The sequence below is a fragment of the Arvicanthis niloticus genome, chromosome 5, assembly GCF_011762505.2.
Source record: "Arvicanthis niloticus isolate mArvNil1 chromosome 5, mArvNil1.pat.X, whole genome shotgun sequence".
Lineage (NCBI taxonomy): Eukaryota > Metazoa > Chordata > Mammalia > Rodentia > Muridae > Arvicanthis > Arvicanthis niloticus.
The window spans coordinates 92,544,385-92,559,205 of NC_047662.1; positions in this window are offsets into that span (position 1 = coordinate 92,544,385).

The window sequence follows — 14,821 nt, forward strand, 5'->3', positions numbered from 1 at the left end:
ATATATCACAGTTTCTTCATCCATTCTTCTAGGTTGTTTCCAGTTTGGGGCTCCTGTGATTAATGCCAAGATGAGCATGGTTAAATAAGCATCCTTGTGGTAGGATGGAGAGTCTTTTGGGTAAATGCCCAAGGATGGTGAAGCTGGGTCTTCAGGTAGGTCAATTTTCAATTTCCTGAGGAACAGCCATATTTATTTCCATAGTGGCTGGACAAGATTGCACTCCCACCAGCAATGAAGAAGTGTTTACTTTGTTCCACATCCTCAACAGCATGAGCTATCACTTGTGTTTTTGATCTTAGCCATTCTGACAGGTGTAAAATGGAATCTCAAAGTAGTTTTGATTTTTATTTCCCCGGTAGCTAAGGATGTTGATCATTTTTTTAAAAGTGTTTCTCAGTGATTTATGATTCCTTTCTTGAGAATTCTCTGTATAGATCTGTAGTTCATTTATTAATTAAATTAGGTTTTATGGATATCTAGTTTCCTGACTTCTCTATACATTTTTGTACTAATCCTCTAATAAATGTGGAGCTGGTAAAAATCTTTTTCTACTCTATAGGCTACCTATTTATCTGATTGACTATGCCTTTTACCTTACGAAAGCTTTTGAGTTCCATCAGGTCTCAATTATTGTTGATTTTAGGGCCTATGTTATTGGTGTTCTGTTCATGGAAGCTGTTTTCTGTGCTAAGGCATTCAAGGCTATACCTAACTTTGTTTTCTATCAGATTCAGTATTTCTGGCTTTATGTTGAGGTCTTTGATCCATCTGGACTTGAGTTTTGTGTGGGGTGATAGACATGGATTTATTTGCATTCTTCTACACACTGGCATCCAGTTTGACCACCATCAATTGTTGAAGATGCTTTCTTTCGTCCAGTGTGTATTTCTAGCTTCTTTATAAAAAAAATTAGCTGTCCATAGGTTTTGAATATGTGTCTTGGTCTTCAGTTATAGTCCATTAATCAATGTTTCTGTTTTTATGCCAACATCATGCACTATAATCAAGTTAGAAGTGCTTTAAAACTATTTTTAAAATACTAAAGAACATATAATAGGAACACTAGGAAAGCAATTCATCGGGAATAAAATATAAGTGAATAAATTATTGGGGAAATGAACCTTGTACATATTCAATGCAATAAAGAATACAAGAATAGAATATAATGGTTCTATCAAATTAGGGTATTGGTAAAATTCTATACCAGTTGTGTGAGAAAGGCTGCTGATAGGCTCAGTGATCCTAAGTCAGTGCTAAAACTGTACCTATACAAATATAGTAGCTTCATATATACTAACAATATATAAACATTCCCATAGACAGTTTTTGATGGATAATGGGGTTACATCTCCAGAAACCATAATGAAATGATAATACCTTAAGTTAAAGTACATTTAATATCATTAAGTTACTACAAATCATAGCTTAATGGCACTATAGATTATTGATTGTTTATTCTTATGATTGGAAATCAAACTTGAAGCCAATATTGAGGATCATAAGAGAACAGTTTGCCACATTTTCTACTGTGAGAAACAATCAAAATTCAAATTTAAATTAAAGTTTCTACTGGATGCATGTCACTTCTGTACCACCACAGAGTTGGAAAATTATAAGATGAAACATCAATTTCTAAGACTCTGTATTTTTGATTGACTGTCTTAAAAATGTGACAGAATAATTTCGCTTAAAATTTTTATTCCTCTTGGGTGGATTAAGCATGATGTCCTTGGAATGAAGTCTTCTGATGGTTCTTTCCTTGTGGACACCACAGGTTCACCATCTCTTTGGACACCCCACTACCTTCACTGAAACCAAGAAAGCCAGGTGACAGTCTATAAAAACTTATTTTACTATATCCAAACAAAAATGTAAGAAGGAAGAGTTGAATTTACCCAAATATGAAAAAGATGCTTTCTTCTTAGTGGAAAGAATGAAATCTATACTACAGACTTTAAACCCCGAGACCAGAGTAAACACAGTTCTACCCAGTACTGCAAAACGGTCTAAAGTCCTGATTCCTATGTATCTCTGTGACTGCCTTAGGCTAGGAGAATTGTTGCAACCACTACCTCTCTCCTAGACTTGGGCTTTAGGACAGGGAGAAAAAAGTTCCCTTTCGGGGACTTGTCTAGTTACATGTCTGAGAGTTCCTTTCATCAGATACAGCATAGGAGCACCAGGTGAGGTTGGGTATCTAATTTTATGTTTCTGAGGAAAAGATTTCAAACATGTAGGGACAGAAAGAGTAGCTGCTGTTTTAAGTTTCAAAACCAGAAAGACTTCATATTATGGAACATGGGCTGAATATGGGAAAGAGATAGGAATTTACCAAAAAGAGAGTATTTCTTGTTTCTTCTTCTGGGCAGATCAAGGTTTTGTTGGTCTTGCTCCAAAATTGGGAGCCTCTCTTTAAGTAAAATAGTATTATATTGGGTTGGGCAATTAGCATTTATCTTGAGTGAGAAAAAAATCAGTATGATGATTTTCAAAGGCTGACAAATCATATATTCTTCACAAAATTAAAAAAAACAGATAGTCTTATATATTTTTAAACTTATTGAAATCAATTGAAATTTCAATAATTGTAAGAAAATGTTTTCAAATGAGACTAAACAGATAATATCTATTACAATGTTTCAAAAATTTCTCTATTATTGGTAAGTTTTGAAAAGTTTAAGCTTTAAACACATCATTAGTAACGTAATGTTTTTAGCATTCATTTTCAAAGTTTGGAAAAGTTTATTGAGTTTCAGATATGGTTCAAAGCCTTCACTCTTCTTTCACTACCACAGAGAAGTGTTCACAAACAATCACATATTGAAGTTCAACAGATTCCCATGAATGAATAAAAAGCCATAAAGTCTGTTCATAATTGTATCAGGCAAATTTGCCACATTATTCACAGTGAGTGGAGACGTGTTTGAGTATAACTTTGATGCGAACTTGGCCCTCTGTTCATAATTTTGCACAAATATTGGTTGGAAAAAGTTTTCTTTCTATAAAGTCAATTCTAGCTCTAATATTTCATTTTTTACTCACATGTAGCCCTTTCAATGGTTGTGACAAGACGTATTTGCATTGTAGTATGCTCTGGTCCTGAATCTTCACAGTACAAATTGGTTTAATTAGTGTGGTGAAAATTAGAATTATTTTAGGTCTTCACTATACCTCTCTGTATCACTAAAATTTTAATTGTAAAGAGTCATGCCTGGGGCTGTGTTACAAACACACATTCATGTCTGTATTAAATACATAGATGTACATATATACATACCTCAATAAATATATATTTATTTATACTTTTAATTAAACTTCTTTGTATCTAGGATCCAAAATATTTCTGTTTATTTTGGTGGCAGAAATTTTGTAGGAAAAATGACATTTGAAACAAACTGTTTCTCTGTATCTAGAATGCTTCTGTAAACCTTACAAAACTCATATCACCTTGTGAATCTAGTATTGGGCTCTCACTAATGGCTTTGGATTGGTCCCCTTCTACTGATTGGAACTGAGGCTCAAAATTGATTAGCTTTTGGCAAATAAACTCCTGTGACTTAAAATCACATTGCAGGTAAGGGAAGGTTAAGAAAGTCTGATGTTATATATCCCTCAGGTGACTAGTACATCAAGGATAAAGGCACACTTCCAGTCTTTAAATATAAATCCCACTTTGCTGTGAAGGGTGTGAGACACGAAAGAAGCGTTTAGTGTGATGGCAGCAATAATGAAAACTGTTAATGAAACACCGAGAATGGAAATCTACAACTGGTCTCAAATATATAGCTACACCAGATCATTAAATGTTTCGTAAATCAATTTAGCTCATTTAGGACTTCACTCATTTTCACTGCAGCCTCTTTTCAAAAGCATAAAGCCTTTCCAAAATGATTTATACTGTTCCTAAATAATATAAGTATCAGCTTACACTTTATATGGTCCTCTTTTCACCCTCCGGTTAGACGGCTATTTAATCAATGCTTCTTAATCCCTTAGAGAAAGTAACTTTAAAATTACTTCACTAATTGTTTAATAAGATGACTTAAACGTTCCTCATGCATACCTTTTATTGTAGTCCCAGTTTATCGATATGTAACCCGCTATGGAACGTATTGCCAATCATGAAGCTATTGTATCATCACGACATTTAATTTTTTTCCTAGAGTTGGCAAAAAAAAATTATCAGATTAAAAGTTAGGTAAGATCTTACACAGGTCATTAATCATTCTATTCTGCCTTAAATCTCATATTACTTCACTCCAGAGGAAATCCACACTAATCATTGCCTGCAACGAGGACTCTATTTTTTTTTTTTTTTTTTTTTTTTTTTTGCTATTTCCTTTATTGCTTTTTTATCGGGATCCTATTGTGTACCAGTTACTGTGGGGAAGCAGACACAGACCCTGCTGGATTTTCAGATCCTTGTGAGCAGGACTGTTTTATTCACAATGCAAACAGTAACAGGACCCTGATGGGTTTTCAGATCCTTTTGAGCAGGGCTGTTCTATTCACTACCAAGTCATTACTGAGTCCATGCTCAGGGCTTGTGATCAAATACTAATCACATGTGTTGTTGAGTCATAAAGTTGGTTTGTGGTAGATGTTCTTTTCAGAATAAACTGGGGAGACAGTCTGTATTTGTTTAGTAAAATACCATGCTGTGAGACTGTGATAGTGAGCTGGAGCCAGGAAGAAGGTGCATAGATAAGCTACACCTGTGCATGAGTGAGCAAAAATTTGAGTAGTGTGCTCAAACTAGGGAGAAGAAATAAATGAAACAAGAGTGCACATCCAACAACAGAGGATGGATCTAAACCATACAAAAGCGATGATAGAATGACCATGGAGGCAGTGGGAGTGGTCCAAATATTCTGCAGAATTGCTTATTTATTTTATTTTTGTTATTTTAAAATTATGTGCATATGGGTGTCTATGTATGATTAAGGGCACAGGAATACAAATGAAGTAAGAGAGCATAGGCTTCATATCCCTTAGAGCTGGAGTGACAGATACTTGTGAGCCACCTGTTCATAGGTACTGGGAACTGAACTCAGATCCTTTGAAGGAGCAGTATTTGCTCCTAACCACTGAGCCATCTCTGCATCCCTATGAAAAATCAATTATATAAAACACTCATGTGTTCATATTTGAAGGAAAGATATACACTATTCCACATTCCCGGTTAGTAAAGTGGCTAAAATGACTTTTAAGTGCATTTTGGATGATAAAGGTACAAAACCATTGTCTATTAAGGTGTATCTGTTGAGTATATATTACCCAGAATACTTTGGAATAGAGAAATTTTGGATTTAGGATTTTTTTAATATTTTCAAATATTTGCATAAACATAAATTATTTTCAGTTGAATGCTCAAGTATAAATACAAAATTCATACAGATTTTAAACACTGTGTGTGTACATTTTGAGTGTGTGTGTGTGTGCATGTGCATGTATGTGAATATGTATGTGGGGGGGCTAAAGGTTGATGTTCTATGATCTCTTCTATTGCTTTCTGTCTTACTTTTTCAGACAGCATCTTTCACTGAATCCAGCACTCACTGATAGGTTATACTGGCTGCCCACCGAACTGTAGGAATCCATCTATCTTTATTGCCACTACCAGCCCTAGGTTTATAGATGTGTGCTACATAGCCTGACTTTTATGTAGATGTTGGAAATCCTAACTCAGGTCTTCATGGTTGCTCAGCAGGCACCTAATCAATTCTGCCACCTCCAGGTTTCATATAGACCCTTCATTTTATTTTATTCTTCTTCTTCTTCTTCTTCTTCTTCTTCTTATTATTATTATTATTATTTTGGTTTTTTGAGACAGGGTTTCCCTGTGTAGCCTTTGCTGTCCTGCAACTCACTCTCTAGACCAGGCTGGCCTCAAACTCAGAAATCCACCTGCCTCTGCCTCCCAAGTGCTCAGATTAAAGGCGTGTGCCATAGATTTATTATTTTATTTTAATATATATTAAATATTAAATAATATAAATATAATATATTAAATCCCAGATTATTATAACTCACTTCTGGTGCCTATGAAAGTCAGAAGAGGGTGATGGATCCCCTGGAACTATAATTATACACAGCTGTTAATTGTGATGTAGATGCTAGGAACCTGGGTCCTGTGAAAGAGTAGTCAGTGCTTGTAACTGCTGAGCTATCCATCCAACCTCAACCTCTTTTTGTTTTAACAACAGAAGTGATACACACCTCAGTCTATATTTTCTTTTAGTAGTATGTTTTTAAGACTTTCCTTTGGGGAGAGCACTCAGAAACCAAGATGTTAAATATGAAGAAGAAATCTTTAGAGACAACGCCTGTAGTTGTCAGTTCTCAAAATGAAGGTTAAGTTTCTGTTATTTTTATTTCTTAGTTTTTCATTATTTTTCTGAAAAGGCATTGGATGGACCTCTCACAATACATTTTTGTAATTTGACTCAATTTGCACATTTCTTTTCAGGGTTGGCCTGTTTTATATCAGAGGTTCATTCACAAAAGGACACAATGACAGATTATTTTCACTTGTCCATCCATCTACTCTGGAGCTACAGACAGATCTATATTCCACTTTCCGTTCCGGCAAATGAAATAAAGATGTAGTGGAAACGGCATGAATGGAGAATGTTACAGGAAATCTATAATGTAGATAAAACTTCAAGGTTTAGCAGAAAAAACAGCCAATTGCAAGTTTTTATTTTATTATTTTTTCCTCTGGCAAAACATAACCCATTTATTCAAAAAATAGGCCAAACTTCAAGTAAAGTAAATGAAACAATGCAAAAAGTTTTATTAAATTTTGTTTAAGTTTCTAGGTTTAAGACATTTTTTGTTTTTGTTCTACATGATTGTGAGTCATGCTATGAGACTTTCTTTATTCTTAATATTTGTTAGGCTTTAAAAAAATCACAATTTTTTATTTTGTGTGTGTGTGTGTTTCTGTGTATGTGTATGGGTGTACAAAATCAAGTTTATTCTTCATGGCTCATTTCCCTAAACTGCCTCTGAAAAGCCTATCTGGTTCTAACATATTCTGTGCTTCTGGGTAGCCAAACTGGGAACTCAGCTGTTAGGAATTATGTAGAAATTTCAAATTTTCTTTTATGGAAGCCAAAATCTTGTAAGACAAACTGATCTTATGTGAGAAAGAATTAAGGCACGGGTATGTGCTGTGGCCAGGTTTGAATGGGAGAAAAATGGTATGCATAGAACACAACTTGAGTGGATCATTATGGATACTTACAGTGAGGAGAATAAAAATGTCAGAATGAGAACATTGAAGGGAAAACACAGTTGGAAAGTAAGAGCCTGGTGTTTAGAAGTCATAGCACTAGAGCTCCAATAGCCCATAGAAAAGCCAGAAAATTTGAAAGCCCAGACTTCTCACAAAGTCTCTATCTTCTCACAAAGTATGCTTTATCTGCCCGAGAAATTTGGGGCGGGTTCAGAGCCACTACTGACAGGGTACAAATAGCACCTTCTGACATTGGCACAAAGAGAACCCAACCCTTCCTCCTTTCTCAAATGAAAGTGACAACTACTCTATTTCAATTATCTTAAGCAAAAGAATGAAGACACCTACATTGCCTTTGCGCAGAGTTAAGTAACAGAAATGGAAGCAGAAGTGAAGATGGATATCAGATGCCAACTCTACAGCAGAAAGGAATGAAGCCAAGGTTCTCTCTAGGGATCTTCTGTCTTCTGCTTTCTATAGTTTAACTTCATTCTCTTTTACATTCTCCACATGGTTCACAGAAACTCCAAGTTGTTAAAATTCTAAATCCTGATCACTTATTTCTTAGGAAAAAAAATATCTATCTATCTATCTATCTATCTATCTATCTATATATTACATATATACTATATATATTACATATATATGTAATATATATTACATATATTATTATATTATATATTATATTATATATATTATATATTATAATTATAATATATATTATAATATATATTACATATATATTATATATATATATATCCTTGCCTAACCCAGTGTCACGTCACCAAATCCTTGTTGGAGGTTATATTGAAGTTGGAATCCAGTACTATGTGACTTATGCTGACAGAAGGTTGGTCAATGTAATTTAAAAAAAAATGGTTAATTTCTATTTTCTTATTATGGCTCATCTCCTAAATGAGTTTAGGGTTTCCTCTTCAGAAGGCAGAGTGGCAGAGTAACATTGAAGGCCATTATGTGAAAACATCTGGTCAACAGGATAAAATTCTCTGGCCTCCAGTTGGTTGAGATCAATGAGCTGGCTAAGGGATCTGTGGGAAGAGAGGATCATCTTACATTATGACAAGAGATCAATGCAACAATTAACCCTTTAATAAGCTCATGAATAATTCCTTTCCAGAATTCGCATCCCTTTACACAGCCTTGCAGGGCCACACCTATGCAGCGCCATCTTCTTTTCCAAGTCACTCTGTTTCTTCTTCCTGTCTCCTTGATGATGACTTTCCTTAATACTTTAGACTTCCCTACTCTTTCTTTAGAGATCTTCTCCCTGCCCTGTGGCTTCCTGCTGCTGTGTTTCCATCCTCCATCTTGACTTAAACGGCATAGCCTTTTCCAGTCTCTAGTCTCCAGTCTCTAGTCTCTAGTCTCCTCAGCACATCTGCTGAGATTTTCACCTTGCCTGCCCTCTTTTATCCCTGACTCCAATAAAATTGTTCTCAGGCATTTTTTTTTTTTAAATCTACCATCTTAGAATTCATGTTCAGTGCTGGTATGTATTTGCTTATTTACTTACTTGCTTACCCATTCTTGTACACTAGACTCGACAGTGTTCCAAAGGAAAATGAAAGACCCAATGGGTATACATAAGAACATATATCTAAATGAAGCACATGACCAACTGGACTCTTGTTGGCACCAGTGCAGATAGTCATAACCTTTATGACTGGCTCTCTTAAGAGCTAGAAGTTTTGATGACACTGGCATCAGATGTCAAAACTCATGTTGTTAAAATTATTGTTGACAGGGCAAAGACTCACACTTAAGCTTCAGTGGAAGAGAAGGAAGAAAACACATTGCATTTTTAGTAAACTGGTATGGACTGGTTAGTTTTTGTCAGGAGACAGACATCATCTCTACCTAGAGGGGATTTCAATAGAGGAATTTCTTCCTTCAGCTTGGGCTGTGAGAATGTCTGGAGGCATTTTCTTAATTACTAATTGGTATAGGAGGGCCCAGCCCACCGTGGGGGACAGCTATCTCTGGGTGGTTAGGCCTAGTCTGTAGCCAGAGAAAGCAAGACTAAGCAGAATTCCTACCTCTGTTTTAGTTTCTGCCTCCAGGATTTTGCCCTGATTCCCTTTGATGGCTTATGTTCTGTGATTCATGAGATAAAATAAATCCTCTCCTCCTCAAGTTGCTTTTGATCATGGTGTTTATCACAACAAGAGAAACTAACCAAAACATGGAGTTTCGCAGAACTACAAGTTCTTATTAAATCCCTAATGAGAAAGATGGTGATGATTTCATACCACTCACAGTTCTGTGAATTTCCACTTACATAGAGTGCTATGGACTAGGAAAGATGAAGCTGTATGGCCATCTCCTCTATCAGATATGGACCTAGCACAGTGCATAGAGGCTCAATTAGAGGGATATAGTATTGAATTATGTCACGGGGGACATGCACCTTGAAAATATATATTTCCGACATATTCACCCTCTGCACACATCTTTTATTTGTATTTTTATATTCATTTTTGAGATAATAAATTACTTTCAATATTTTCCCCTTCCCTTTCTTCCTTTCCAACCTTCCCATATACCCCTTCCTACTCTGCTTCAGATTCATGGCTTCTTTTATTTCACTAATTGCTACTCTATGCACATATATATTTCTGTACACAAATATATTCCTAAATGTAAACTTTGGAATCTATATAATGTTATATGTATGTTTGTCAGTGGACAACCAATTGATGTGTTTTTCCCTGGGGAGGGTCACTTTGTTTGTAGTTTTTTGTGTGGCGTTGAGGCTTTATGGACTTTTCATGTTTATTGGTTCCTCTTTATTCAGCTCATGTAGACAGTTCTTTTGGTGAGACTTTACAGGTGTAGATCTGTTACTAAAAAACTCATTCTCACATCAAAGTTCTTAATTCTCCAATCTTTGTTGTGTACCATTTTCTGCAGTGTTCCCTGAATCTTAGGTTTGGAAGTGTTTTATGAATACATCCATTGGGACTGACTCCAAAATCTTCATTTTGATTGGTTGTGATTTTCAGTAGTGTTTTCTCTCTCTCTCTCTCTCTCTCTCTCTCTCTCTCTCTCTCTCTCTCTCTCTCTCTCTCTCTCCTCTCTGTGTGTGCAAAGAGAAGTATCTTTCATAAGGGGTGAAGACTATATTTATCTGTGGGTATGACAAATGTTTATAGATTGTTCTTAGGGATTATACTAGTTTAGTAATTAAGTAGTTTTAGATTTTCCTCAAATAACTATGATTTCTCTAGCACTGAATAGTTAGTTAGGTTTCAAGTACCAGACATGGTATCTCTCTTGTTGAGTGGGTCTTATGTCCATTTAGAAAGCTGTGGTTACTGCCAAGATATGCATGACACTACTGTACCTGTAAGGTTAGTATATCATGCTGGTTATTGATGTGCATCCTAACCTGGTAAGACAGTTGGTTCTCTTCCTCTTTTGGAAGCTTGCAAGGAACCTTCTGGTATAATGAAAGCTAGTTACCAGGGAGGGAACATGCAGATGGCTTCTCCACCAACCTAATAAATTGAGTTAAGCAGAATTTATAGTATAAAGACATATTTATTGGGGGCAGTTCTCAGGTGGGTTCACTGACCTCACAGGATGAGGTTAGTGAAGTTGCAAGGCTGGGCAGGGTAGGGGCTTCTTAAAGAGGAGGGGGCAGGGTTGTGATATGATGGTGAGCTATAGGGGTATAACCTTATTTGATGAGTTTAGGGCTCTGTGTGGGGGTCTGTGGTCACTTTGGAATCCAGAACTAAGAGATAGGGTTGTAAAATGTTTTGCATGGACTTTTTCAAGTGCAAGATTCTGGTCAGAAGAGAAGGACAGAGAATTCTTGGCCCAGGCCATCTTACTTTTGTCCCCAAACACCCCCCCCCCAACAGTCAGTTCAATTCCAGAATTTCTGTGTGCTGTTTCTGAACTGCATGGTGTCTTCACTAATAGGGATTTGCCTTCCACTTCTTGGGGTGAATAGTAACCATGGCAAAAGCAATAGCTTCTATGTTTTGGGAGTCTCTTGGACAGCTCTGGCCAACAACTCAAAAAAAGGCTGCTCATGTCTGATAATGGGATTTCTATTAGGTAGTCTTTGGCTCTTGTAGGAAACACCATTAGTTCAGATGGGAAAAGTTCATTAAAATTGTATATATGTTCTATATACAGTTAAAATACTCTCATTATTCAGCTGTGAAGGTTTTGAGTTCATCCAAAATGGGCACACAGAACAATAGTGGAACAGATAGTCAAGGAATTGCTTATGTGATCCAGTATGTTAAAAATTCCAGCCATGAAAATTTTCTACTTTTTCTTCCCAGGAAGATCCTTGACCCCTCCCTTAAGCCTGTCTTGTTACTTAGCCTTTTTGGGTCTGTTTAGTAGCATGATTATTCACTACTCATTATATTATATTATATCATATTATATATTATATTATATTACATATATAATATATATTATAATGATTATTTATTACTCACTTTACAGCTAATATCCACTTACAAGTGAGTAAATACCATGCTTGTCTTTCTGAGTCTGGGTTACTTCACTCAATATGAGTTTTTCTAGTTCCATCCATTTGTCTCCAAATTTCATGATGTCATTTTTTTAAAACACTTGAGTAATATTCCATTGTGTAACTGTACCACATTTTTTAAAAATCCATTTTTTTGTTTGAGGGACATCATCTAGGTTGTTTCCAGTTTCTGCTTATTATGAATAAAGCTACTATGAACATAGCACCTTCACCAACATGAGCTGTCATTTGTGTTTTTGATCTTAGCCATTTTGACAGGTGTAAGATGTGTTGCGATAATTGTTTTGTGAACTGTGGAAAGGTTGTCTTTGTATTATTCAAATATTGATATTTGTACTGGCACAGAATTGAGTATAGGCCAGACCTTGGTATTGTTATTTTTATTAGACTATGACTTGCCTGAATATTTCGTGAACATTTTTCTCCATCATCTTCTGATTGATTTAATACAGAGCTGATGGCCTGTATAGTAGGACAGAACAGAAATGACAGAACTTCCAGGCAGAGATAGGAACTCTAGGAAAGAATCAGGTACATGGGGACAGGGTGGGGAGGATTTGACAGCCAGACATGGAGAGTTGGATTTACTGACATCATGAGAGGTAATTAGCCACATGGCAAACATAGATTAGTGGAGAGGAGGTTAATTAAGTTATATGAGCTATTTGGGAAATAGCCTAAGCTAAGGCCTGGGCTATTGGTGTTCTGTTCAGGAAGTTGTCTCCTGAGCCAATTTGTTCAAGGCTATCCACCACTTTTTCTTCTATCAGGTTTACTGTATCTGGTTTTATGTTGAAATCATTGATATAGTTGGATTTGAGTTTTGTGCAGGATGACATTTATGGATCTACTTGCACAGTTCTACAAAACTAACATTATCAGCACCATTCATTGAAGATGTGTATTTCTGGATTCTGTATCAAAAATCAGGTGTCCATAGTTGTGTGGATTTACATCTGGGTCTTTGATTCTGTTCCATTGATCCGCTTGTTTGTTTTTATGCCAATACCATACAGTTTTTTATTAATATGGCTTTGTAGTGCAGCTTAAAACTCAGGATAGTGATACCTCCAGAACGTCTTTTATTGTACAGGATTATTTCACCTATCCTGTTTTTGTTTGTTTGTTTGTATTTTTTTCCATATGCAGTTGAGAATTGTTCTTTTAAGTCTGTAAAGTATTGTGTTAGAATTTTGGTGGGGATTACAGTGACTTTGTAGATTGCTTTCAGTAAGATGACTATTTTATTATGTTGATGCTACCAATCCCTGAGCATGGGAGATGTTTCCATCTTCTAATATTGTCTTCAATTTTCTTCTTCAAAGACTTGAAGGTTTTATCCTGCAGGTCTTTCACTTGCTTGGTTAGAGTTACCCCAAAGGGACAGGAATGGAGGTTTGTGTTGAGGGTGTGGAGAGAGAGAATACTGGGAGTGATGGAACATTTTGGGGATGAGGTAGAAACTCAATGCAATGGAAACTCCATGGAATCTATGAGGGTAACACCAGTGAAGGTGCCTAGTAATGGGGACAGAGAGCCTGAACAAGCCATGCACTGGAATCAGGCAAGGCCTCACATGGAGTGATCAGGACACCAACCCGTCCACATGCCTGCAGGATGTGTTGGGACTGGATCCTAGCATAGTCACCATCACAGAGGCTTCATCCAGCAACTGATGGGACCACATTCAGAGTCCTATGCTCAAACATTAGGCAAAACTTGGGGAGTCCTGAGAAGGGAGAAGAAAGATTGGAGGAGCCAGAGTGGCTAAAGACCATGGGCGTTATGGCCCATAGAATCAACTGACTGAGACTCAAGTGGGCTCACAGAGCTCAGAGAACCTCTATAAGTGTAACCTAGGTCCTCTGCATATATGTTATGGTTGTGTAGCTTGATATTCTTGTGAGATTCTTAATAGTGGGAGCAGGGGCTGTCTCTGACTCTTTTCCCTGCTTTTGGGACCTTTTCTCCTCTCACTGGGATACTTTATCTAGCCTTGAAGTCAGAATGTGTGCCTGGGCTTACTGTAGCGTGTTAGGCCATATTTGATTGATGTCCTTGGGAGGCCTACTTGTTTCTGATGAGAGGTGGAGGAAGCATGGATCTTGGGAAAGAGGGAAGTAGGGGGAAGATACTAAAGGGAAGGGAGGAAGGGGGGAAACTGCAGTTGGAATGTAACATATGAAAAAATAAAACAAGAAAAAAAATTTCACATGCACAAGTCCAGTAGAATCTGTGACTGAATTTTAAGATGTTATATCTAAGAATCTAACTTACCATGACCAGTGAAAGCTTACACATGGATTGGTCAGCATTTTTGAAAGAAATGTATAGAATATCTCACAAAGAGAGAAGGATAACTAGGTACTATCACCTGTGGTTAGCGGGATACACCTGGGCAGAATTTTCCTTTACAAATTGAAGCAAAGTGAAAAGAAGAGAGATTTAAAATAGAAAGCCAACAAGATCTCAAAGGCTAGACATTGAATATAAGTTGCTTGTTAGTAGAGTTATCTTAGATCAATGTGGTAAACAACAAATTTGGCTAGCATGGTGGATTCTGACTCTCTATAGGTGGCTAGCATGGTGGATTCGGACTCTCCATAGATGATATACTAAACCGTACAAGACTGTAAAAAGGGAGGTAAAAACCAATCTATGGCTCACTTCTTTGAGGATTAGTCCTGAAACTTCAGTGGAAGACTGTCTCTAGACAAGTATGAGCACCATCTGAACAATCTATAACAGACTGATACAGTTAGAGAAAAGAAGAGGAGACTGTTAGTGTACCTTTTGAATTGAAAGGAATGTGACGTTTGATGCTGTATTCTCCTTTCATTTTTCAGAGCTTAGCTGGAACGAATTACAACATTGCTCAGCATCCACTTTATTTGATTAAATTTCAGAGCTGGGGATAATATCTAGCTTTGCAAAGATATTTGAGTACTCTATTTGAAAAAGGGGGCGGGGGTTGATCCATGGCTTTTATTCAGTGGAGCTCTGAAAGCTGAGATTTTACTTTCCCCTGGGAGTAGCAGGTT